Source organism: Oryctolagus cuniculus, chromosome 13 (genome assembly GCF_051225735.1).
Source record: "Oryctolagus cuniculus isolate XC-2025 breed Fujian yellow rabbit chromosome 13, ASM5122573v1, whole genome shotgun sequence".
Lineage (NCBI taxonomy): Eukaryota > Metazoa > Chordata > Mammalia > Lagomorpha > Leporidae > Oryctolagus > Oryctolagus cuniculus.
In genome coordinates this window covers 108,054,543-108,082,134 of record NC_142879.1, presented here as the reverse complement: position 1 = coordinate 108,082,134, position 27,592 = coordinate 108,054,543, and the positions used below count along the sequence as shown (strand labels likewise).

At 47.4% G+C, this 27,592-nt stretch overlaps 1 long non-coding RNA gene across 3 annotated transcripts in view; it reads right to left on the bottom strand.

The window, feature by feature from the left end:
- The window catches only part of LOC149122850 (uncharacterized), a 140,070-nt gene that overhangs the window by 71,005 nt on the left and 41,473 nt on the right, over positions 1 to 27,592 (bottom strand). The window contains exon 3 of one of the 3 annotated variants that reach the window (XR_016219910.1): positions 5,527 to 6,222. The exons of the other annotated variants lie outside the window; for them this stretch is intronic. This is a non-coding gene — a long non-coding RNA (uncharacterized LOC149122850). Of the gene's footprint in view, positions 1 to 5,526; positions 6,223 to 27,592 lie in introns of those variants that run through there. 3 annotated transcript variants of the gene reach the window in all.

Sequence of the window (27,592 nt, the reverse complement as noted above, 5' to 3'; positions counted from 1 at the left end):
GAGATACTGGTTTTTGTTCTTTAGCTTGTTAATGTGATGTATCACACTGACTGATTTGCGGATGTTGAACCATCCCAGCACACCAGGGATAATCCCACTCAGTCTAGGTGAATGATCTTTCTGATGTGTTGCTGGGTTTGACTGGCTATTATTTTGTCGAGGATGTTTGCGCTTATGTTCATCAGGGAAATTGGTCTACAATTCTCCTTCTCTGTTGTTTATTTTTCTTGTTTAGGAATTAAGGTAATGCTGACTTACATGGAAGGAGTTTGGGAGGATACCCTCCCTTCCAAATGTTTTGAATACCTTGAGAAGTATTGGAGTTAGTTCTTCTTTAAATGTCTGGTAGAATTCAGCAGTGAAGCCATTCTTTGTTGGGGGATCTTTATTACCGATTCAATCTCTGTCTGGGTTTTTGGTCTGTGTAGGTGTTTTATGTCTTCATGATTCAATTTTGGTAGATTGTATGTGTCCAGGAATATATCCATTTCTTCTAGGTTTCCCAATTTGTTGGCATACAGCTGTTTGTAGTAATTCCTGGTGATACTTTTTATTTCTGTGGTGTCTGTTGCTACATTCCTTTTTCATCTCTGATTTTACTGATTTGGGTCTTCTACCTCTTTATTTTTTTGTTAGTTGGGCCAATGGTATGTCAATTTTATTTATTTTTTCAAAAAACCAGCTCTTCATTTCATTTATCTTTTGTATTTTTTGTTTCAATTCTGTTTATTTCTTCTCTAATTTTAATTATTTTGTTCTTCCTACTAATTTGGGGTTTGATTTGTTGTTTTCTTCCCCTAGGTCCTTGAGATGCATTGACAGCTCTTTATTTGGTCACTTTCTAGTTTCTTGATATAGGCACCAATTGCTATAAACTTCCCTCTGCACACTGCTTTTCCTGTATCCCATAAGTTTTGATATGATGTACTTCTCTCTTCATTTGTTTCAGTAATTTTTTTATTTCTCATTTATTTCTTCTATGACACCCTGTTCATTGAGGAGCACGTTGCTCAGTCTCAATGTGTTTGCATCTGTTCTAGATTCCTGAGTTGTTGATTTCAAGCTTCAGTCCATTGTGATCACAGAAGGCACATGGTATAATTTTGTTTTCTGAGTTTCCTGAGACTTGCTTCATGGTTTAGCATATGGTCTATCCTAGAAAAGGTTCCACGCACTGCTGAGAAGACTGTGTATTCTGCAACTTGGGGTAAAAAGTGTAGGTATCAGTTAGGTCCATTTGGTCCATAGTGTTGATTAGCGCTGTTTTTTTGTTGATTTCCTGTCTGGCTGATTTATCCAGTGATGAAAGTGGGGTGTTGAATTCCCCCATTTTATTGTATTGGAGTCTATGTCTCCATTTAGGTCTGTTAACAGCTCCTTTAAATAGCCAGGTCCCCTGTAATTAGGTGTGTATTCATCCATTACAATCACATCTTCCTGTTGTATTGATCCCTGAATCACTGCACTTCTCTAACAGTTTTTGTGTTAAAGTCTATTTTGTCTGATACTAGGACGGCCACATCTCTCCTATTTTGGTTTCTGTTAGCACAGAATATCTTTTTCCATCCATTCACTTTGTCCATGTGTACCTCTGTTGGTGAAGTGTGTTTCTTATAGGCAGCAAAAAGATGAGTCTTGTTTTTAATCCATTCTGCCAATCTGTATCTTCTAACTGGCGAGTTGAGGCCATTTACATTCAAGGTGTCTATTGGTTAGCAGCTGCTCCAGCTCTTGTGTGATCGCCCAGCAACTACTGGGACATTGTCCACCCAGTCAGCAGCGGCAAACACAGTAGTTTAAGAGCAATGGGCAGGGACAGTCTCCTGCAATGGGTGGGGAGAGGAGCCATGCTCTCTGGAAGAAAGCGTTGCCTGCAGTACGCGCCTACATGCCCAACACAACTGTGAAGCCAGCAGGGCTGTTGCCAGTGTTGCATGTGCCTGTGACCCAGAGATTTCACCAGAGAGAAAAACCCACAAAATTGCAGAGTTTCCTGGAATCTTGTAAACTGTCTGTAGAATTCCCTAACTTTACATTCAAAGGGACTAAGACAAGCACTCTACGCACTGTGTGCAGGTTCATGAAGCTGAAGCTCATGACCCAACTGGAGCCGACCTCTCTCTTCACCCAGCGTAGTCGCTAACAGGACACAAGCTGCACAGGGCCTGGCCTCCTGCGTCTCTGACTTCCTGGATGACACATGGCCCCTGCTGGAGCTACTGCAGCACACAGGCCTCCCCGCTGCTCCCCAAACACCAGGACACCCCTTGCTGCTCCCTCTCCATAGAATGTCCTTTTTCCAGTCACCTGCACAGTTGACACCTACATTTTCTTCAAGCTTTTGCTCAGTGGCCACTGGCTTGGCAAGATGAACTCTTACCACCTGGTTTCTAGTTTACCTCCTCAGAAAAGAGCACACTTGTCTCCCTTACCAGCTTCTGACGTGTCCTTATCCACAGCACTCAGCACCTTCGAGCATACCATACATCTTCTTCCTTTATTCCCCCTCTCACTTAGCATGAGCTCCTTGGGGCCCGGGGCTTTTGTCTGCTTCTTTTCTCATGTAGCCCAAGACATAAAACAGCATGCAGCACCTGATAACAACTTTGTGGGAATGTGCTGAATGGATGAACCAGTGACTTTCAATTGAGGTTTACTTCATGTTTTGTGCAACTTCAAATAATAAAACTGTATCTTTTAAAGGCATTTCATTTGGGCCGGCGACATGGCTCAATAGGCTAATCCTCTGCCTTGCGGCGCTGGCACACCGGGTTCTAGTCCAGGTTGGGACGCCGGATTCTGTCCCAGTTGACCCTCTTCCAGGCCAGCTCTCTGCTGTGGCCAGGGAGTACAGTGGAGGCTGGCCCAGGTCCTTGGGCCCTGCACCCCATGGGAGACCAGGAGAAGCACCTGGCTCCTGCCTTCGGATCAGCGCAGTGTGCAGGCCGCAGCGCGCCTGCGGCGGTGGCCATTGTAGGGTGAACCAACGGCAGAAGGAAGACCTTTCTCTCTGTCTCTCTCTCTCACTGTCCACTCTGCCTGTCAAAAAAAGGCATTTCCTTTGATAGTACTTGTTTTTTTTTTTATTAGAAAGGCAGAGTTGCAGTGGGAGAGAGAGGCAGTTAGGTCTTCCATCTGCTGGTCCACTCCCCAAATGGTCTCAATGGCCGGAGCTGGGCCAAGCTGAAGTCAGGAGCCAGGAGTTTCTTTGGGTCTCCCACATGGGTGCAGGGGCACAAGCACTTGGGCCATCCTCTGCTGCTTTCCCAGGTGCATGAGCAGGGAGCTGGATCAGAAATGGAGCAGTAAGTCCTCAAACCAGTGCCCATATGGAATGCCAGTGTTGCTTTACTCCCTACACCACAAGGCTGGTCCCTGACAGCATTTCTCATATTAGCATTTAACAACTATTTAAAAATGACCTCAGCAAACAAGAACAATCGAGCAGGGGAAATAAAGTAGATGTAGTAAACATAAAGTTAGCCCTCCCTCAAAAAAAATAGGCAAGTTCATTGTTGACCTTAGCAAGAACAGCCTAGAAGTCAAGGAACAGTAGATTGATGTACAAATTTAATTCAAGGCCACAGTTTTTGAACTGTGGTCTACTATGTCAAAGCTGGTCGTAATAATACTAAGCCATTTTTGTTCACTCTTATTCTCTCCCAAATGTACAGCTGAGTTTCCTGGAGACTGATAGTGTTATCACAATAGAGAGAATGCAGAAGCAGATGGGAGGATCTAGCTGATTCCTGTTCATCTAGACACTGAATTGAGTCCAAAATTATAAAATAAGACTGTTCTTCTCACTGTATTTTTCTTTTACTTTGTAGATGAGGCTAATTTTCATTATAATGCTATTGGTAGCATCGTAATAGCATTGCATGTATTAATGTATCTGATAGCATTATCATTTGTAAATAAACCGAGGAAGGACTATTTTAAATAGTTACCAATCTTAATTTCTAAGATGATAACTGTTAAGACATAAAACCCTTCTAAACAAAAGCTCTTTGATGAGGGAGGTGCCTTTCTCTGAAGGGAGGAGAGAACCTCCACTTTGACTATGACCGTGTCTAAACAAGATAAGAGTCGGAGAACTCAAGGGGCTTCCATAGCCTTGGAAACTCATGACTGGTGCATAGGGAGATTACTGATGCCATAAACAGGAGTGTCAATTTGTAAAGTCAACAACAGGAGTCACTGTGCACTTACTCCTCATGTAGGATCTCTGTCCTTAATGTGCTGTACACTGAGGCTTAATGCTATAACGAGTACTCAAACAGTATATTTCACTTTGTGTTTCTATGGGGGTGCAAACGATTGAAATCTTTACTTAATGTACACTAAACTGATCTTCTGTAAAAAAAAAAAAAAGAAAGAAATTATCAATTCCCAACTTGACTCTCACTGGGATTAAACATGACAATAGGTCTGATCTGATTTCATCATCATTTAAAAAAAATCATCTATTAGTTTTCACTTTATGTTTCTGTGTGGGAGCAAACTGTTGAAATCCTTACTTAAGGTATACTAAGCTGATCTTCTGTATATTAAGATAATCGAAAATGAATCTTGATGTGAATGGAAGGGGAGAGGGAGTGGGAAAGGGGAGGGTTGTGGGTGGGAGGGACGGTATGGGGGGGAAGCCATTGTAACCCATGAGTCGTACTTTGGAAATTTATATTCATTAAATAAAAGATAAAAAAAAAAGAAATATCATATATGAGCAACTTGAAAAAAAAAAAAGCTCTTTGATGTCCTTTAATAATTTTTAAGGGTGCAAAAGCGTCCTAGGACTCACCTTAGTGGAATGCTGATCTATAATAATACAGAGCTGCGTCTGCAAAGTCTGACACCCACAATGCTGAGAGGTTCTGACCAGACACCACAATGGTCAGAGTGCAGGTGGAAAGACATGCATTTCAGACCCCTTCACTTGAAGAGCAGGTGGCCAGGCAGCCAATAAATGAGAAAGATCAAGAGTGGGTAGAATGTGGACTCTGAGATCAGACAGCCTGGGTTTCAATTTTGTTTCCATCTGGATGAGAGTAGATAAAATACTTAGGAATAAAGTGTAACAAAAAAAAGAAAGTATAACATAAGAAGGTAAGTACAAGAAGAGTGGCCATCAAGTGATTTGTAAAAGAAGAGCCAATGAAACACCCAGAAAACCAGAAGAATGTGGCGTCATGCATTCCGGGAAATCAGAGTGATTGCAAAAGAATGTCTATAATTAACAGTACCAAGAGATCAACCAAGGGGAGGACCAAAAATGGACCACAGGTAAGTGTTAGCGACCTCCTTAAAGTGTGTTTGGCTAGAGCGGTGAGGACAAAGGCCCAGGTGGAGCAGGTACGGGTGACAGCGGAAGATGATGAACTGAAGACAGACTTCATACACTTCTTTTGCAGAAGTTTTAACCATAAATAGGAGATAGCAAGAGCTTATCACAGGATCTTAAAAAAAAACGACTTTATTAAATGTGGAAATGAGGAAAGAAAAGGTGATAATGGATAGTGAAAAACACTACAGTGACAGATCTGAAGTCACAATGAAGACTGTCAGAATGGTTATGGTGCAACAAATTTTCTAAACGAAAAGATGAGAGTCTGAGGCTCTCTTGATATGTGCAATCAGGGTTTCAGAGCCGAGGCAGTCATTAGTGATGAACAGGAAGAACAGATGTGCATCACGGCCTGTGAGCCTGAGTCGCAGGAAAAGCCCCCCGAGGATAAGGCATTCAAAGATGTGCGGGGCCAGGGGACACAGCGACTCCTCCAGCTGGACACAGGATTGTCGGGTCTCAGTGGGGGAGGAGGGGCTGGCGGGCCACACTGACAAGCAGCTTGAGAGAAGGAACTAACGTCTGGTGGCAGAACTTCAAAGGAGCTGATGCTGCGGCCAGCAGAACAATCTAGAAGTAATAAACAGAAGCAGGGACTCCACAAGCAGACTGAACCCTGAGGGTACCCACAGATAAGAGCTTTGATTTCAGATGGCAGCAGGAGAAGGAGTGCTTGCTAAGTTCAAGTTGGAGCAACCTGAAGGGACTATTGGAGGTGCGGTTGGGGACACATTAGAATTTACTTTTACCAAACCAAGAAGGCTGAGGATTGGAGACGAAGGGCTGCAGGCCAGGGAGAACACAGGAAACTGGGGGAGTGAGTCTGTAGATGAAGGTTTACAGCAGTCAAGTCACTGGATGACGACAAGAATGGTAACCTGTGAGGCATAATGGATTTGAGGTTAGCGTCTTCGAGTTGCAAAGAACTGTGGTTACCTGGAGAGAAGCTGGCCCACAGAGCATGTGGGGGTTGAGTGCGTGGGGCAGGCTGTCTAAACAGCCCCAGGACGTGTGAGGTGAACACACCAAGGGGCCAGTCTTGCTGCCTGACAGGTTTACAGCCCCTGCAGGGTGACAGACTCCGGAGAGCTGATCTGTGACAACTCTCGGGCTTCCGCGTTTTGAGTTTGAACTATTTACAGTAATGTTGGTGTCTCACCTCGTGGATTTCAGAAAGACATTGGGTTTATTTGGGTTTCAAACTAAAATCTGGACTACATTTATTATCCTTGCTCCACTGACATAAAGGGTCCTGCTAAACTGCTCTAAGAAATTGTGTTTCTATATTTAGAGTGAGTTTCCAATCAGAGAACCCAAACCTTAGAACAACTCAAAATGTCTCTGCTAAATCCTTCATCTCTTAGCTTGCAAGCATGACACTGTAGGAGGGGTTTTCCAAAGGTATGTAGAAATTGCATATTATGGGCAAAAAACTATGAATGTATCTCAAAAAATTTTACATCAAAATAAATACACCTTTAATTCCTCTTCCCACAAACATTTTGAAATGCCCTCGTATATGTGGATTGGAGGCAATGTCTTTTCCTCTGTTTCTCTCAGGAATGCTTTTTTTACTTTTTATTTATTTTTATGACAGGCAGAGTGGACAGTGAGAGAGAGAGACAGAGAGAAAGGTCTTCCTTCCGTTGGTTCACCCCCCAAATGGCCGTTACGGCCGGTGCTGCGCTGATCCCAAGCCAGGAGCCAGGTGCTTCTCCTGGTCTCCCATGGGGTGCAGGGCCCAAGCACCTGGGCCATCCTCCACTGCACTCCCGGGCCACAGCAGAGAGCTGGACTGGAAGAGGAGCAACCAGGACAGAATCCGGTGCCCCAACCAGGACTAGAACTCGGGGTGCTGGTGCCGCAGGCAGAGGATTAGCCAAGTGAGCCACGGCGCAGGCCAGGAATGCTTTTTTTATGAGTCCCTTTTCCTTGTATCCTGCCAGACACTTCCCAGAGGAATCTGAGCTTCTCTGGGCAAAAAGAGTAGGGGGGATTTACACCCCATTTTCTGAGGCAAGCTCTGGAGTTAGGGAGACAAGAAGCCTTGATCCAGACACTGCAGATTAAGATCAGCTATGCCACTCGACGTGTGTGTTGGTGACAACAGGAAATCAGCAGTTAATTCTAGAGACCACGTTGCGTTCTGGGAGCTCACAGTGTTGGTAGCCATCGCAGGTTAAGCAATGGCCCCTGGAAAATGAGAGTCTGTCTTTAAGAGGTTTAATCATCCTTCTATCTGCACCACAGGGGACTTGCTTGGCACATCTAACAAACCAAGCTGCATTTACAAACCAACAAGGCCTACCCAGTTTTCTCTACCTGCCCAGGCCGCCAGGCCCCCAGTAAGTGCCTAGAGATGGAATGAAACGGACGGCAGGAAACGCACTTGGCCTTTGCCGTTGAAAAACATTTGTGAAGCCATTGCTGGGCAGAGCCCTCACTTTCCTTGGTTCTTTGACAAGGAAAGCAAACAGAATAGCCCTCAAGGAAACTGAAACACACTTTGTAAAAAGAACTCAGTAGGGTAGAATGGCCACCTGAAAACTCGCTTATTTTTAAATCTCATTTTCTGTTGGAAAGCAAGTGCTGGGGTAATCTTCTTTCCACACTTGTTCCTTCTCTGCCTCCAAACCAAGAAAACAAGAAAATGCCGGGAGAAGACAGAGCTGCCATCTACGAAAACTGAGCCTGGTGAGCTGCCAGGGCATCCGGCTTCGTCCACTCTCTCAAAGCCTCACCAGTCACCTCGTGCGTCCCACCTTGTGTTGTTGCACGTCTCAGGGCCACGTCCAGGAAGTCACAGCCCCCGCTTGTCCTGCTCGGTTTGCTGGGCTCAGCAACTTGTGACACTGAGACCCACTGCTGCGCCAGCCAATGGGAAGTGACGGGCTCACTTCCTCACCAAGACACGAACGAGAATCAAAACACATGTTAAAGCTTGAGCTAGATGTAAGGAAACAGCTTCTTTTCCATGTTTATTTATTTGAAAGGCAGAGAGACAGAAAAGGGGTCTGGTCTTCTATCAGTTATTTTCACTTCCAAAAAATGCTCACAAGTAGTCTAGGCTGCACCAGGCCAAACCCAGAAGTCTGGAACTCAATTCAGGTTTCCCTTGAGGGTGACAGGGATCCAAATATTTGAGCCATCACCTGCTGCCTCCCAGAGTGTTCATTAGCAGGAAGCTGGAATCAGAAGCAGAGCTGGGATTTGAACCCAGGGACACTGACGTAGGATGCACGCATCCCAAGTGTAGCTACACCACTGTACCAAACACCTTCTTCTCAGGTTATGTTTTATGGTGATATTAGTAGTTTGAAGTGTATCAGCTGCCAGGCATGATAATGAGAATTCTTTCATACAATGTTTTTTATGTTGTAGGCATTGGGTTAGGATTTACTTTTACTTCTTTATTAATATTTCATGAAGTTAAAGGATCATCTAAAATCTTTAAACAATGTTAAGAACTAACACTACGGCCGGTGCCACGGCTCAATAGGCTAATCCTCCGCCTGCGGTGCCAGCACTCCGGGTTCTAGTCCCGGTCGGGGCACCGGATTCTGTCCCGGTTGCCCCTCTTCCAGGCCAGCTCTCTGCTGTGGCCAGGGAGTGCAGTGGAGGATGGCCCAAGTCCTTGGGCCCTGCACTTGCATGGGAGACCAGGAGAAGCACCTGGCTCCTGGCTTTGGATCAGTGCAGTGTGCCAGTTGCAGCGCGCCAGCCGAAGCAGCCATTGGAGGGTGAACCAACGGCAAAGGAAGTCCTTTCTCTCTGTCTCTCTCTCTCACTGTCCACTCTGCCTGTCAAAAAAAAAAAAAAAGAACTAATACTAAATACTACAAGAATAATTTTAAAACTGTAACTTTTCCAAGTTCCCATAGCAGAAGAGTTGAAGATAAAGAAAGAAAAAGCAAAGATTCAGTAGGAGTCAATTTAACACTAGGAATGGATTACAAAGTGAAATGCAGAGTTTGAAACACGATATTTAGATTCCCTAGCTGAGTCCATCATTTGCATATTGGTCTAATGTAACTAGCAGGCCTGCGCCGCGGCTCACTAGGCTAATCCTCCGCCTTGTGGCGCCGGCACACTGGGTTCTAGTCCCAGTCAGGATGCCGGATTCTGTCCCGGTTGCCCCTCTTCCAGGCCAGCTCTCTGCTGTGGCCAGGGAGTGCAGTGGAGGATGGCCCAATTGCTTGGGGCCTGCACCCCATGGGAGACCAGGATAAGTGCCTGGCTCCTGCCATCAGACCAGCACGGTGCGCCGGCCACAGCGACCATTGGAGGGTGAACCAACTGCAAAGGAAGACCTTTCTCTCTGTCTCTCTCACTGTCCACTCTGCCTGTCAAATAAATAAATAAATAATGTAACTAGCAAATAATAACCTATACTTAGTATTTTTTTTATTTCAAAGGCAGAGCTAGAGAGAGAGAGAGAGAGAGAATCTTCCAAGCACTGGTTCACTCCCCAAATGCCTACAAAAGGCAGAGTTGGGTCAGGCTAAAGCCAGGAGCCAGAGCTTCATCCGAGTCTCCCATATGGGTGGCAGGAACCCCAAGTACCCAAGCCATCACCGGCTGTTTCCCCAGATACATCAGTAGGAATGTGGATCAGAAGTAGAGGAGCAGGGACTTAAACCCAGGCACGCTGACATGGGATGCTGGTGTCACCGTCAGTCTTACCTGCTGCACCGAACACCCACCTGTTAAACTTGCCTTGTGCTTCAATTTTCCATGAACTTTTGCTGTCAGCCCCTGCTCTTTTCCACGGCCTCCTCTTCTAAAGAGCTGTGGATCTGGGCAGCCCCTCAACTCTGAATGCCAGTTGTGAGGGTCAACACCTCACAGGGCTACAGCAGTGGTTTTGCTCCGTGGCCAGACCCACACGGGTGCAACTCTGCTGTCTGCACTTGCCCGGCTGTCTTCAGGAGGCTGGTAAAGACTGCGTGAGGCTGTTGGTTCTGAAGCTGGGGCTCTCACCCACTCCTTAGCTCCCACTTTCTTAACTAATTTGTCAGCCCGATTGCTGAAGGTTCACTAACATAGGGTGACCTTCACAAAAGTTGTTACAAAATGGATTACTAAGTGCTACACTGAAGTAGCTATTATACAGACAGGCCATGTTTGCAGGATGCTTGCTCTCTGAGAGTTTAAGATCTGCAGCTTTATTTTTGGTCCTAATGAGTTTGCTTCCCTTCCTGCTGAGTTAAGCCAGGCACCTGGTCTGGCACAGATGACATCCTAACCGGACCATGCTTTTGGCAACCACTGAAATGCTAAGTCCTGGGCTCCATGCCAGACCCGTGGAAGGAGAATCACTAAATCTGGAACCAAAACACGTGAGTTTTAACACATCTCCCCAAAAGAGTCTGCTACTCACTGAAACCTGAAAATACTAACATGATGGCAGTCTCTGAGATTATTTTTGCAATGTTTTAGCATTATGATAGTGTAAATGACATACATTAAAATTCACCCAGGTTAAGGGGACACTATGAGTTCTGGGGATTCTGTAGGATTGGATCGCTACGCAACCATCAAGGTATGGACATTTCCTAATGCTCAAAATTTCTTCATACGCACCAGCATCCTGCCCTTGCCTGAACCCTAGCCTCAACCACTGATTTTCTCTCACTGTAATTTTGCACTTCCTAGCAGCGAAGTGAAATTACATAGTGTGCAGCCTTCCTGGGTGGCTCCTCTCACTGAGTGTAAAGATTTTACAGATCCACCCAGGATGTATAAACATCTCACTCTTTGGTGTTACCAAGCAGAATTCTAGTCTAGATGTACTACAATTTCATCACCTGCCACACAGTTCATGGGTACCTGGGTTGTGGCCAGTTTGGCAGTGGCAGGGATGGGGAGATGGTAGACGATGGTTATCAGTAAAGCTGTCGCAAATGCCCCCTATGAAGATTTGTGTGATTCTGTTTCCAGATTCTTGGGTGAATATCTAGGGTGTGACTGTGACTTATGTGGTTAACTTTGCAAGTCACCTCCATGCTGATTCCCCAAGCGGCTTTACCATCCCACATTTCATCAAGTGTCTACCCAAAGCTTTTTCTGTATTTATCGCATCATTTGTCTTCTCATTTTCAAGTTCTAAATATCCTTTTTATATTTGGATACAAAACCGTGGTCAAATGTTCCATGCATATTTTTCTGCCAGTGTCTAGCTTGATGTAGCTCATTTTTGTAACTGTGTGTTTCACAGAGCCAACTGTTTTTATTTTAATGAAGTTTATCTTTACATTGTTTTCTTTTTTGTGGGTTGACTGAAGAACTTGCTGACTAACCAAAGCCACAAGGGTTTCTGGTAGGACTGAGATCGCTTTGGCTACTCCGTGTGGACCTACAATCACTTCTTTATTTTATTTATTTATTTTTTTTTGACAGGCAGAGTGGACAGTGAGAGAGAGAGACAGAGAGAAAGGTCTTCCTTTGCCGTTGGTTCACCCTCCAATGGCTGCCGCAGCCGGCGCACCGCGCTGATCCGATGGCAGGAGCCAGGTGCTTCTCCTGGTCTCCCATGGGGTGCAGGGCCCAAGCACCTGGGCCATCCTCCACTGCACTCCCGGGCCACAGCAGAGAGCTGGCCTGGAAGAGGGGCAACCGGGACAGAATCCGGCGCCCCGACTGGGACTAGAACCCGGTGTGCCGGCGCCGCAGGTGGAGGATTAGCCTAGTGAGCCGCAGCGCCGGCCCCCTACAATCAGTTCTGATTTACTATGAGGATGTGGTGAGAGGTTAGAGGCACTGTCCCTTTTATGAAAACGGATATCCAGTACTTTGAGCAGCATTTCTTTAAAAATATTACTTCCCAGTTTAACTATCATGGCACTTTCTCAAAAACCAATTGTTCAGATAATGATGAGTCTATTCCTGGACGGGTTATAACACTTATCCCCTTCCATGGGGCTATGTATTTATCTGTGTGTCCATGGACGCTAATTATTATTGAAGCTTTACAGTGAGTTCTCTGTTCACATGGTATTAATCCCCCAACCATGCTCATCAACTTCAAATCGCCTTGGTTGCTCTTTAGTTTTCCATTATAGAACTTTTTTCTATTTCACAGGCAGAAGTGGGCAGTGGGGGAGGGGGGTTTGGAATTCCCATCTATAGAAAGGGACGGAGGGAGCAAGAGAGACATAGGACAGAGAGAGAGAAAGAGAGGGAGAGGGAAAGAGAGGGAGAGAGGAAGAGAGGGAGAGAGAAAGAGAGGGAGAGAGAAAGAGAGGGAGAGAGGGAGAGAGAAAGAAATCCCATCTGCTACTACACTCCCCAAATGCTTGCAACCAGGAGGTCCACCACTCCCAGACACACACACACACACACACACACACACACACACATTTTTCACAGAGGGTAAAAACAGTCTGACTCTTCCCGCAGCTCTGGCCTGTGCTACTGCCCACACTGCCTCCAGCCCAGCCAATGCCTGTCACTCCTTTTCCATCCCTCTTGTCTATACATAACGAAATTCAGATGGCATCTCCCCTACACACACACACACACACACACACACACAACATGCGCACCCATACTCCTTCCAAAACTAATGTTCACACCAGGGTCCAGAAAAGCCTGATTCTCCCCCTTGACTGCCTTATTATGAGGTTTCCACAGTGAGTTTACATGAGCCAAGAGACCTTGATTCTAAAAACATCTGTGCCATTCCTCAGCTATGTGGGAGTCAGAGTTATGGATCCCACAGACGCCTAAGAGTTCCTTTCAAATAGGGAGGAGTGGGGTTTAGTGGACGGGAGGATGGGAGTTTGTGGCTTGCTAGGTGTTAAGGTGGCCTGTTGCACAGCAGTGCTTATGTTACGTGGTTGATGATACTGTACTGGACACTTGGAATTTGTTGGGAGTGTGAATTTTATGTTATGTGTGTGGTTTTTTTTTTTTTTTTGCAAAAATAAACATGTAAATAACCAGGAAGAAGCCTTAAGTAATCTCTGAGTCTTTTCAGATGTAACAGCCGGTGGATCTACAAGGAGTCAGTTTCACAGCGTCCTCCCATCTTCCCATTGCTACATCCGTGTGGACTGACAGCTCCTGAGCCAGCCTCCGTGCCGAGGGAGAAGGCTTCCTCCATCAGAAGTGCTGACGGGGAACGGAGCGGCCTCACACACTGGGGTGCATCCCAGGCTGCAATTCCAAGCGATTTCCTTGGAAATTCTTATTGACAACCCGTTACTTATAGAGAAGTAAGTCTGGTTAATTACCACTGAGGGCTGAGTCCTGGCTGCCGAGCGTGGCTCGGTCTGTCACACAGGAATACGTGCATCATTTAAGAGGATAGGAGGACTGAGAGACTATTCAACAGTAGCCAGCACAGGAAGAAGGAAACTGAAATACTGGGACATGCGCAAACCCAGAAAATCCATCTCTGCAAGTTATCCCGCTAGCATATAACAAAATCTGCTTTCATGATTAATGTATGCCTGGAACATAGATGAGGTCACCCCCTTCTCCCCAGAAGTGCCACCACACAGGTCTCACATCGAGTGGCTTTCGCCATCTCGCTCGCTCTCAGGAGGGGGGCACTGCTCCCACCAGACCGGGCCCAGGGGCTCTGCGGACTCGAGTGCTCCTGCAGGCTGCAGCTCCTTCCCCCCTGCTGGGAGGCAGCGCGCCATGCAGCCCACAGGCCGCCACACGGAAAGCGGGGAAAGCAATACCGCTTGGCAGCGAGACTGGTGCACTGGCTGCCAAATCTTATGAATTCATGTCAGCGAAGACTGGCATTTTTTGAAATTCCCCCAAACAAACGGAAAGGAAAAACCTCGTTGCCTTTGAGTGCAGAACCTCCTCGGCCCAGACGACAGCTAGTTCTCTTCCAGATTCGGCCCCGGGGGTCTGACGTCTTCCAGCTGAGCCCCTTGCCGCACACCCCTCCCTGTCCTGTCTCCTGCTAGCCCCCGAGCAGCAATGACTCACTTCTGCTTTCTTCAGACAGCTGCTTCCCGAGCACGGCTGGTCGCACCCAGAGGCACTTGGTCATGACTGTATCCATGCACGTGTTCTAGAGCCATCATGGGAACAGCGCATCTGGCAAAATGCAGGACTGGCTTAGAAAGTCTCACTGTGCACAAACACTGTCTACCCCAGGATGGCCTCATAAGGGCACTTGTATGTTTCTGTCCCTGCTGTTGAGGATATCGGAGATGGGGCCAGCACTGTGGTACGGCAGGCAAACTATTTCTGAAGAACACCAGAATCCCATACTCTGATCAAGTTCCCTGCTAATGGCCTGGGAAGGCAACAGAAGATGGTCCAAGTGCTTGGGCCCCTGTCACCTATGCGGGAGAGCCAGATGAAGGTCCTGGCTCCTGGCTTCGACCTGGCCTGGCCCGGGCTGTTGTGGCCGTCTAGGGAGTAAACCAGCAGATGGAAGACCTCTCCTTCTGTCCACCCGTCTATCGCTAACTCTTTCAAATTCATAAAGAAATTTTTCAAATAAAATAAAATAAAGAGATCAGAAGTAGGCTTCAACCAGAAACATCGGCCAGTGTGGCATACACTGCATGCAAGGGCATATGCGCTAACTTTTTACAGAGTGGGTAATTAGAGCTCAACTGTTTCACCCAAACAGGAAAGGAAAAGGATGTAAGTTTTTTTTTTTATCAAATGTTACCCTTTTTTAAAAGTGTTTTTCATGACTTTTTAATTTTGGAACCTAATCTTGGGCTGAAAGACAATGAATGAGAGAGGTTTGGGATTTCTGTGCAGAGAGATTCAGCATCAAGGCATTGTTAGATTTAGCAAAGGGTGGTTTGACTCCTAAAGACTGCATTTAGGGCCGGCGCTGCAGCTCACTAGGCTAATCCTCCACCTTGCGGCGCCTGCACACCGGGTTCTAGTCCCGGTCGGGGTGCCGGATTCTGTCCCGGTTGCCCCTCTTCCAGGCCAGCTCTCTGCTGTGGCCCGGGAGTGCAGTGGAGGATGGCCCAAGTGCTTGGGCCCTGCACCCCATGGGAGACCAGGAGAAGCACCTGGCTCCTGCCATCGGATCAGTGTGATGCGCCAGCCGTGGCGGCCACTGGAGGGTGAACTAACGGCAAAGGAAGACCTTTCTCTCTGTCTCTCTCTCTCACTGTCCACTCTGCCTATCAAAAAAAAAAAAAAAAAAAAGACTGCATTTAAGGCCTTGATACCAGTGTTTACAGTCAACAGTGCATGAGAAGAACATATTCTGTAAAGTCCTCCTTTGAATGGTGGTAATAAAACGAGGCGGTCAACAGGAAAAGCAACACCCAGGAAACCCATCATGGGAAGAAGGGCATAAGTTTCATCTGAAAGGAAAAGTAGAATTGAAATAAGCTCAGGGCCGGTGCTGTGGCGCAGCAGGTTAAAGCCCTGGCCTGAAGCACCGGCATCACATCTGGGTGCCGGTTCTAGTCCCGGCTGCTCCACTTCTGATCCAGCTCTCTGCTATGGCCTGGGAAAGCAATAGAAGATGGCCCAAGCCCTTGGGCTCCTGCACCCATGTGGGAGACCCGGAAGTAGCTCCTGGCTCCTGGCTTCAGATCAGCACAGCTCCTACTGTTGCAGCCATCTGGAGAGCGAACCAGTAGATGGAAGACTTTTTTCTCTGTCTCTACTTCTCTCTGTAATTCTGTCTTTCAAATAAGTAAAATAAATCTTAAAAAAAAAAAAAAGAAGCTCAACACAAGAGAGACCAGTTCAGATGAAGAGTTTAAGATCTTATTCTATATAAATGGTTCCCTTTCTTATACATCTCAGTCTAGTCCTACATAAAAATATCAAACTAGCTTTACATTGTAATGAGCAATTATGTAGCTGAACATGTGTTCAGAGCTCCCCAGATCTACATAACCTGTTAGCTACTACTGATCACAATGCATGCACAGAGAGGCACACGTGATGGGCGGGGGTGCAATGATTGGAGGTGTCCCTCAAAGGTCATGGATGAGAAACTGCATCCCAAAGCAACAGAGTGGAACGGAGAGACCTTAAACTAGGAATTAGGTAATGAGCGCTCCGCTCGGGTGAACGGGCTCATGTTGCTGTGGTGGGGGAGTGCGTCCGTTATTGCTAGAGTGGTTTTACGAGAGGAGCGTGCTCAGTCCTCCCACCATGCAATGCCTTCCACCATGCTATGACACAGCGAGAAAGTCCTCACCAGATGTGGCCTTTTGAACTTGGACTCTCCAAACTGCAGAACCATGAGTCAAATAAATTTCCTTTTATTGTAAGTTACCAAGTCTGTGGTATTCTGTAACTGCAACACAGGCAGACTCAAATGGGCGAAAAATGGCATCAACTATGTTAGTGCCTCTCTGATTCACATACTTCCTAGACATAATGTAGCAATCTCTGCATTTAGTTTTAAAATACTGATTCTTGGGGTGGGCTTCTGGCACAGCAGTAGAGTCACTCCTTCGAAGGCCTGCATCCCACATCAGAGTGCCTTGGTTCAAGTCCTGGCTCTGCTTCCAACTCCAGTTTCCTGCTAATGCAAACCCTGGAAGGCAACAGGGATGGTTCAAGTACTTGGGTCCCTGTCACCCATGTGGGAAACTCAGATTGAGTTCCAAGCTCCTGGATTCAGCTCTAGCCCAGCCCTAGCTGTTGTGGGCATCTGGAGAGTGACCAGCAGATAGAAGCTCCCTATCTACCATCTTTCCTTTAAGATTTATTTTCTTTACTTGAAACGCAGAGTGACAGAGAGGAAGCAATGGAGAGGTAAAGAGATCCTCTCTCCACTGGTTTATTACCCAGAGAGCCACATCGGCCAGGACTGGGCCACGCCAAAGCCAGGAGCCGGGAACTCCATCCTGCTCTCCCATGAGAACAGCAGGGGTCCGAGCACTTGAGCCATCTTCCACTGGCTTCCCAGGCATCTTAGAAGAGAGATGGACAGAAAGTGGAGCAGCAAGGGCACAGCCAGCGTCATAGGCAGCAGCTTAACCCACTACACTACAACACTGGCTTCTATCATCATCCGCCCATCTATCCACCTTTCACATAAATAAAAGAAAAAACCTAAAGAAAAGATTTATAAAAAGATATTGCGGCCAGCGCCGCGGCTCACTAGGCTAATCCTCCACCTAGCGGCGCCGGCACACCGGGTTCTAGTCCCGGTCGGGGCGCCGGATTCTGTCCTGGTTGCCCCTCTTCCAGGCCAGCTCTCTGTTGTGGCCAGGGAGTGCAGTGGAGGATGGCCCAAATGCTTGGGCCCTGCACCCCATGGGAGACCAGGAGAAGCACCTGGCTCCTGCCATCGGATCAGCGCGGTGTGCCGGCCGCAGCATGCTGGCCGCGGCAGCCATTAGAGGGTGAACCAACAGCAAAAGGAAGACCTTTCTCTCTGTCTCTCTCTCTCTCTCACTGTCCACTCTGCCTGTCAAAAAAAAAAAAAAAAAAGATATTGCTTCTGGCCGGCGCCTTGGCTCACTTGGTTAATCCTCCACCTGTGGCACCGGGGGCGATTGCCCCTCTTCCAGTCCAGCTCTCTGCTGTGGCCCGGGAGGACAGTGGAGGATGACCCAAGTGCTTGGCCCCTGCACCCACATGGGAGACCAGGAGGAAGCACCTGGCTCCTGGCTTCAGATTGGCACAGCATGCCGGCCGTGGCGGCCATTTGGGGGGTGAACCAACGGAAGGAAGACCTTTCTCTCTGTCTCTCTCTCACACTGTCTAACTCTGCCTGTCAAATAAAAAAAAAAAAAAGATATTGCTTCTCTAAGGCTCATGCCACCCCACTGTTGTACTTTGTAGACTTCCTTGCTGTTTTTCTCTGTTAGGTTTGGGAACATAAGAAGTTGCCTGTGAGCTTAGTTTGTTCAGCTCATAATTCTGCAGGGCAGCAGTCTGGGATGTGCTCAGGGAATGTTCTGGCATCAGCCGGAATCACGCTTGCTCTTGGGGTGCCTGAGGGACGACCACACTGGGATGATCTCACAGGGACAGCGTCGTTCTGCTCCCCGGGATCTCGTAACACCCAGCAGACTAAGCTGAACTGAGTCACGTGGCGGCTGGGACAGATTAGCAGAGAGCAAGTGGAAGCATTCAAGACTGTGGAAGCCTGAGCTCCATTCCGGCACTCCGTCAGTGCCACAGCCCTGCACTTGGCATTCTCTACACATCCACTTACCGGTAAGACCAACACCAGCTCAAGGCAGAAGACAGGGATCCCTTCCTGGTGGAAAGATCCGCAGAACTATCATTGCCAAAGACATGGACTCAGAGACAGAGGAAGGGTCCAAGTCGTGATCTCTCATTTCCTGTTTCCTTCTGCCGAGTGGCTGAGGGATTTTCCTTGGATTCGTGGTTCCCACCATTTCGTCATGATCGTCTGTTATCACGGCTGACTTCAGGACCTCCAGGCGGCATTCTGGCTGCTCAGGTTCTCAATCTCTCAGCACCACAGACCTTCACCTCTAGCATGCTGGTCATCTGCTGTCTGGCCGCACTGGAGCTGGTCTACATGAGGGCACAGCACCCTACGTTGTGACATTACCTAGATCCCTTTGGCTCTCACCATGGCCTGAGGCTTGAACATCACTCTTACTGGTACTGCAAGTACTTGGACTCTTCTCCCTATGTATGACTGCCCTCCTCTTCATTTCCTATATTGTTTAGATTCTACGATAACCCAGGTTAGTCATTCTATTGGCTATATCTTTAATTTTTTTTTTTCAGAAATAAACCTCAGGGAACAGGTGTTTGGCACAGAAGTTAAGGTAATGCTTAGGATGCCTGCGGCTCATATTGGAATTTGAGTCCTGGCTCTACTCCTGATTCCAGCTTCCTGCTGATGCACACCCTGGGAGGTTAAGCGTGATGGTTCAAGTACTTGGGTCCCTGCCACCTACGTGGGAAACAGGGCTGAGTTCCTGGCCCCGGCCTTAGGCTGAGCTCAGCCATGACTGTTGCAGGCATTTGGGGAATATACTAGTAGACAGGATATCACTCTCTTTGTCTCTTTCTGTCTCACAGATTTAAAACAAACGTTCCGATTAAACAAATCTCAATAATGCTAAAGTTCATTCTTATTTGGTGCAGCACAGTGGCTGTACCCACACGTACCACTGGGCCTGCAGAAATGCCCCTCCCAGAACAGCTCCCACACAGACTTAGCCACGGCCTGCTTCACAGCCCCATTTGGTGACCCCTGCCCCAGTGGCTGTCGGTTCTCTGGAGGATACAGCGTCCTCACATGTGTTCCTTGTTTACCGTGGTATTTCAGCACAGGCCAGGACATTAGCAAAGCAAAGGAAGGCTAAGTCTATTTACACACGGACAGAGAAAAGAAACCTTTTTCCTACAAGCTCTTGGCAAATACACTTGAAACTGCACTAGGAAAATGTGATAGTTTCCACTCCACCCTTCCCAGCCTCTTACCAGCCTGGTCTCTCCTCGCCCACCTGGAGAGAGCTTAGAAGAGCACACTAAATCCATGGGTATTCCCTGTGCCAACCGTCATCTTCAACTTCTCAGAAACAGAGCAACACATACGAACAACCAGTTAAATAAATAAACAAACAAACACTGCCAGTGAGTCTAAAGTCATTGAGTCCAAGTGGTAAGCTGTAGCATCTGTTTCGCAGGGGACAGAACGAGCAGAGCACCGTCACTCGGAGTTCAACATGTGGACACCCTCAGACCAGTAAAACAGAGACAAGAACCTCTTTGTGCAAGACATCTCTCATTCTCTCCCTCCCTGACGTTCACTCCAACAAGCAGTTTATGTTACTGTAAACTTAAATATACTCTGTCCTTTTCCCTCGATTTTCACAATTTTATTACAATATTACAATGAACAATGCAAGCACTCACAATAGAGGCAGACCCTTAGAAGACGGTTGCTCATGGCTCACATAACCCATTAATTTTATTTCTAAAGATTTATTTATTTATGTGAAAGGCAGAGTTACAGAGATAGAGGTAGAGGTAGAGGTAGAGGAAGAGAGAGAGAGAGAGAGAGAGAGATCTAAATGGCCTAAATGGCCACAACGGCTGAAGCTGGGCTTATACTATCTTCTTCCGGGTCTCCCACGCAGGTGCAGGGGCCCAAGGACCTGGGCCATCTCCCACTGCTTTCCCAGGCCATAGCAGAGAGCTGGATCAGAAGTGGAGCAGCTGGGACTTGAACCAGTGCCCATACAGGATGCCAAGCAATCAGGCAGCAGCTTTACCCACTACGCCACAGCGTTGGCCCTGAATCCATGAATTTTATGCTTAGATTTGAAAAGTCTTGCAGTATTTAACTTCCACATTCTCTTAGCACAAGGGCAGAACGAATGGAATCATACATTATGTCTTAAAACAGACTCGTTTGCTTCTACTCTACTGCCCTCATTAACAACTGAATATCTACATGACACAGTTTAAAACAAACTAGTCAACAAAATCAAATAAAACAAAGAAAGATCTTTCTCTCACTTTACTCCACTTTCATTTTGCTACCTGCTGCTTTTAACTTAGACCTTCTTGCTCAACCTTGGAAACAGAGAGGTGTCAAAAGATGATGATCACTAACAAATACTGCTGTCATCATAGTTTGATGAGATTTATCTAGGGGACAGTGCAAACGGAACAGAATGCCATTTTAAGAATAACTACAGGCTGGTGCCGTGCCTCACTAGGCTAATCCTCCGCCTTGCAGCGCCGGCACACCGGGTTCTAGTCCCAGTCGGGGCGCCGGATTCTGTCCTGGTTGCCCCTCTTCCAGGCCAGCTCTCTGCTGTGGCCAGGGAGTGCAGTGGAGGATGGCCCAGGTGCTTGGGCCCTGCACCCCATGGGAGACCAGGAGAAGCACGGTGCTCCGGCTGCAGCGCGCCGGCCGCGGCGGCCATTGGAGGGTGAACCAACGGCAAAGGAAGACCTTTCTCTCTGTCTCTCTCTCACTGTCCACTCTGCCTGTCAAAAAAAAAAAAAAAAAAAAAAGAATAACTACAACAGGGGCAGGCATTTAGCACAGGGATAAAGATGCCGCGTGCAGTGCCCGATCCCATACTGGAATGCCTGGGTTCCAGCCCTGCTCCTGCGCCTGTAGTTCCAGCTTCTTACTAAGGTGACCCTTAGAGGCAGGAGGTGATGGTTCAAGTACTTGGATCCCTGCCACCCACATGGGAGAGCTGAATGGGGTTTCTCGTTCCTGGCTTTGACCTGGCCCAGCCCTGGCTGTTGGGGTCATTTGAAGAGTGAACTGGTGGATGGAAGTACCCTCTGTCTGTCTTTCCAATGAAATGAAAATAAATAATTTTTTAAAGATGTATTTATTTAGTTGAGAGGCAGAGTTACAGACAGAGAGAGGGAGAGACGGAGAGAAAGGTCTTCCACCCACTGGTTCACTCCCCAAGTGGCCACAATGGTGGAGCTGAGTTGATCCAAAGCCAGGAGCCAAGAGCTTCTTCTGAGTCTCCCATGTGGGTGCAGGGTCCAAGCACTCAAGCCATCTTCCACTGCTTTCCCAGGCCATAGCAGAGAGCTGGATCGGAAGTGGAGCAGCTGGGACTTGAATCAGCGCCCATGTGGGATGCAGAGCTGCAGGTGGATGCCTAACCTACTATGCCACAGCACCAGCCCCAGCAAATTATTTTTTAAAAAATAAAATTACTAAAATGTGGAGCGAAGTGATGTAGTGCAGTAGAATAAGCCATCACTTGCTTGCATTGCTAGTATCTCCTATCTTATATATCAGAGTGCAAATTTGAAAACTGGGTGATCCGCTCTTGATCCAGCTCCCTGCTAATGCACCCAGGAAGGCAGCTGAAACGGTCCGAGTGCTTGGGCCCCTGCACTCAATGTGGGAGACCCAGATGGAGTTCCAGGCTCCTGGCTTCAGCCTGGCCCAGACCTGCCTGTTGCAGCCATCTGGGAAGTGATCAGATCTCTGTGTGTTTCCCTCCCTCTCTCTTTCTGTTGCTCTACCTTTTAAATTAATAAATTATTTTTTTTAAAAATTGCTAGAAAATACCCAGCAAATGTACACAACAGGGGAGGTCTACAGGATAGGCAGTAGCTTAGAAACAGACTACAATACAATCCTTTATTTTTTTTTTTTTTGACAGGCAGAGTGGACAGTGAGAGAGAGAGACAGAGAGAAAGGTCTTCCCTTTGCCGTTGGTTCACCCTCCAATGGCCGCTGCGGCCGGCGCACCGCACTGATCCGAAGGCAGGAGCCAGGTGCTTCTCCTGGTCTCCCATGGGGTGCAGGGCCCAAGCACCTGGGCCATCCTCCACTGCACTCCCGGGCCACAGCAGAGAGCTGGACTGGAAGAGGGGCAACCAGGACAGAATCCGGCACCCCGACCGGGACTAGAACCCGGTGTGCCGGCGCCGCTAGGTGGAGGATTAGCCTAGTGAGCCGCCACGCCGGCCTAATCCTTTATGTTACGAATTAGCTATTTTAAAACAATAGCATTTTTTTCCAATAAGGAATCTTTTCAATCATTCTACTTTCCAAAATCAACCTGAGACACCGTTCATAGTCACGCGTGGTATTTCAGCCAGACCTGAGCCCTGCTGGTTTCCAACAGGGATTCCATCCACGGAAACTGCTTGCAGGGGCGACTCCTAGCCCAAGTGCAGACAAACCAGGTCAGAGTCTCCCAGCACTGAAGCCCAGTGTGGCTGGGCAGGGGACGGCAGAGACGGAGGCGTGTTAGGAGAAAGCCTTGTCCGGGGGAACGCAGAGAGTGGCAGTACTGTCGGTCACTTGCTTCTGAGACATGTGGAGTATTTTCACAGGGTGGGAGGCAGGGAGCGATCAGGTTTTTTAAAAAACCCCGCCGCTCAGTCGCACAAGGGATGCGTTTACGATCTCAGGATTCCTAACGTGGATGCTGTCTCTGCTTGGAGACCCCAGTGTCTTTTAGGGAACACATCTGAATTCTTCAGCACCAGCCACCACTGTCCACACACACACACACACACACGTAGAATCGGGGATTGGACACATGCCAGAAACTTCCGTGAGTGTCAAAAATCTGAATCAGAAATCCTCAAAGAAACACCGACCGCTGTGAGCTCTCACAAACTCTTACAGGAAACCAGTGCTTAACTTGGACATAATGCCTCGGACACCTCAGGCAGGCGTACAGGAAAGAACGTTTTCCACCAGCACAACCATTTTCCAAAATTCTGTTCTGTCTGCGCACGCCCCTGCACACAGCCTCCAGGAGGACTGCTGCACTAGGGAGTGTCAAAGTGCGCATTTGGTCATCATTTGCAGCGTTGGGTACATGTAGACAGCAAGGAGACCACAGACTCTCACGGCACTGAACAAATCATACTTTCTCACAATGATTACATAAAATAAAAGTCACAAGCACTTTTCTGAAAAATATGTTTTTTCTCAGTACAATCTTTTAACTTCTGTTTCCTGCAATTTTGAATTTTCATTTTTAAAGTTATATTTTATGGCTCCAAAATTTGTGAACAAATAAAACTATCTTCTTCTTAAACCATCAAATATTGACTAAAAAAAGACTTTTATTAAGAGTAGGGACTCAATGGTAAGTTTAGAGCAAATCATATTAAATGAAGGCTGCACCCAATTGCATTGCATTGAAGTAGGAGTCAGTGATGATCCAAATATGTTCATGAGTAATTTTACCTCCATTCAGATGTCTATAGCTATCTTATAAGCAAAATATCAAATATGCCGTTTCTATTTGTAGTTCTTCTAAACTAAGTTTAAATTAAGATGTTTCAGAATCATAGGCTTCTCAATTCCATTTCATTTTAACACAGAACCTAGAAAACACAGGGCCGGCGCTGTGGCGCAGTGGGTTAATGTCCTGGCCTGAAGCGCTGGTACCAGTTCTAGTCCCGGCTGCTCCACTTCCAATCTAGCTCTCTGCTATGGCCTGGGAAAGCAGTAGAAGATGGTCCACCTCCCTGGCCCCTGCACCTGTGTGGGAGACCTGGAAGAAGCTCCTGGCTCCTGGCTTTGGATCAGTGCAGCTCTGGCCGTTGCGGCCAATTGGGGAGTGAATCATCGGATGGAAGACCTCTCTCTCTCTGTCTCTCTGCCTCTCCTCTCTCTGTGTAACTCTGTCTTCCAAATAAATAAATAAATGTTTTTTAAAAAAGAATATAGAAAACACAAATAAAAAAATAAAATGAGGTTTAACAGGTAGGTCACAACTTGGGGTACCTGCATCCCATATTAGAATGCCTGGTTCAAGTCCCAGCTATTCCACTTCCAACCCAGCCTCTTGCTGATGTACACCCTGGGCGGGGGCAGCAGTAATGGCACAAGTTCTTGGGTCCGTCTCACATATGTGGGACACCTGGGTTGAGTTCTGGGCTCCCGGCTTCAGTCTGGCCCCGGTTTGGCTGTCGCTGCTATTTGGGGAGTCAACCAGCGGATGGGAGGTCTGTGTGAGTGTCTGTCTGTGTCTGCCTTTCAAATATAATAACTAATTTAAAACATGCATGTATGTAAAATCAGCAGAAGAAATGCACAGCATGCGCCCAGGCACTTGTAAGCTGTTTGCAGGGAGCTAGACAGCACGCTGTGACGTACAGTAGGAGACTTCAGAACGTCTGTGGAAAATGGAATTGAAATATGCATTTGTTCTGATGCAAGGCTGTTCCCCATTGCCTAAATAACAGGCTGTCACCCACAGAGAGGCCTCTGATCCACCACTGCGCTTGTGAGCTACAGGCCTCCCCCACCGCAGGTCCACCACTGTGGCTCGATTCCAGCGCCAACACTGCAGACAAAGGTGCCAGGCCTGCTCATCTGCTAAACCAGGCACCAGGCTCGCCTTCTGATCCATCCAGCAGCATCCCCTTCTGCTGTCCACGCCAGCTGGCCGGGCCAGGAGCTCAGGACTGGCTGGAGGGAGCACAGCTGTCCCTGCTATGTCTTCATGTGGGCAGGCATCAGTGCACAGCCAGAGAGGTCAAGAACGACCTCAGAGGGGTCTCCAAGACGGAGGAATGGGGACAGGGTGATCCGAATCACATGGGCAAGATTGATAATTAAGAAGAGAGAAGACACACCCGTGAGATAAAGCCATGGGAAATTCGCAGTGGGAAGCCCAAGAGAACAGCAGACCGGACAGGTCCATGCTGAAGGAGCAAATAAGAAAGGGAAACAGTGGAGGCTCAGGCCGGAGAGGACCGCACTGGCCCTCAGTGGACCAGGTGAGCCGGGAATGTGCGGGTCCCCCGAGATGCAGGCAGCAGCAGGAGGGACAGCTTGGGGAACAGCTTTTGACGTTCCACATGGAAAAAAAGAGAAAACACAGAGGAACAAATAGAGAAGTCGGGCACAAATGAAAGAGAAAAGCAACCAGACACAAGTGCCGAAAACAAAGGAAAAACCCTAAATAAGAATAAGGAAGACATTATGAACCCCACCCCACCCCCGACAAAGGAACACTACAGCACTTCAGTAGTAGAAGGCGAAGATGAAGAGACGGAGGTTATGCCAGAACGGAATTCAGAAAATTGATCATTGGATCACTCAGAAGCAAATTTGTGAACTAAATGGAAAGTTTTCCCATGAAACTGATATATTAAAGAGAAGACCGGAGGGGAGGGGAGAGGAGGGGAGAGGAGGGAAGAGGAGGGGGAAGGAGAGGAGAGGAGAGGAGAGGAGAGGAGAGGAGAGGAGAGGAGAGGAGAGGAGAGGAGAGGGGAGGAGAGGAGAGGAGAGGAGAGGAGAGGAGAAAGAACAAAAGAAAGAAAGAGAAGGAGAGAGGAAGGAAGGAGGGAAGGAGGGAGGGAGGAAGGGAGGGAGGAACCAAAGGGATACAAATCAGGAAGGATTAAGTCAAGCTATCCCTGTTTGCAGATGACATGTTCCTATACATAGGGGATCCAAAAGACTCCACAAAGAGACTATTGGAACGCATAGAAGAGTTTAGAAATATAACAGGCAGGGCATCTTCTACTGCTTTCCCAGGCCACCGCAGAGAGCTGGATGGGAAGTGGAGCAGCCAGGACTCCAATCGGTGCCCATATGGGATGCCGGCAATGCAGGCAGCGGCTTTACCTGCTACGACACAGCACGGCCCCCCCCCCATGGTTAATTTCATACTCAGTGATTAAAGATTCAATACTTTTCTTCCAAGATCAAGTACAAGACAGGAAGGTGCACTCTATCAGTTCTGTTCAACATAGTACTGGAAGTTCAAGCCAGAACAATTCAACGAAATAAATAAATAAATAAATAAGGCATTCAAGACTGAAAAAACTGTTAAAATTTTCCCTGATTGTAGAGTATATGACAAAACATCCTTCTTGGATCAGCCAGATTTGTGTGGGTACAACGCAGCTGAGGACGCTACCTGCATAAAGAGGAAAACTGCAGTTAGCTCCCAGTTTGGGGCTCAGCGGCATGGCAGCTGCTGGAGCTCAGGTCTGGTGAGGACCTCACAGTGAATCGCGAATGGCAGGCGGCAACGGTAGGAAACTGTGTCAGAAGCAGCGAGCAATTCCATCCCCAAGCAGAAGCAGAGAGGCAGGTGTGGTCAGGCCTGCTCCTTTGAGAACGACCCTCTCGTGAGAACTACCATGAGAAGAGAAAGAGGTTGCACAGGAAATATCTTATGCACGCCCCCCAGTGACCTAAGGACCAGGCCCCACCTTGCAAAGGTTCCATCACCCCTCCTAGGACCACTATGACACCAAGGCCTTAGGACCCTGGGGGCGACACCAGAATCACACCAAACCATAGCATACCTTACAAGCCCTGGATTGAATGACAAACTCTACACGTTTCCACCACAAAAAAAAAGTTCTTTGTGAACCAGTGAATCTACTTATTAGCTCAATTTAGCCTTTCCACAGCATATACATATCTCAAAACATGTTGTACACCACAGATATAATTTTTAGATTTCAATTAACACAAGTAATCAATGTTTAAATTTTTCCCAGTTCCAAGCCATTCTACTATTCTAATACTAGTCCTGTATTTTAAGTACTTTTAAAATAACTTTTATTTCTTTCTGTATTTTTTGAAAGGCAGAGAGACAGAGAGACAGAATATCCCATCTGCTAGTTAACTTTCCCAAATGCCCACAACAGCCAGGGTTGGACAAAGCCGAAGCCAGGAGCCCAGAACTCAATCTGGGTCTCCCATGTGAGTGGTAGCAATCCATGTATTTGCACCATCACATGTTCACCCCAGAATGCACACTGGCAGGAAGCTGGAATTGGGAGCAGAGCTGGGACTTGAACCCAGGCCCTGTGATATCTGATCTGAATGTCCTAACCAGCACTAAATCACTAAGCCAAATGTCCCCC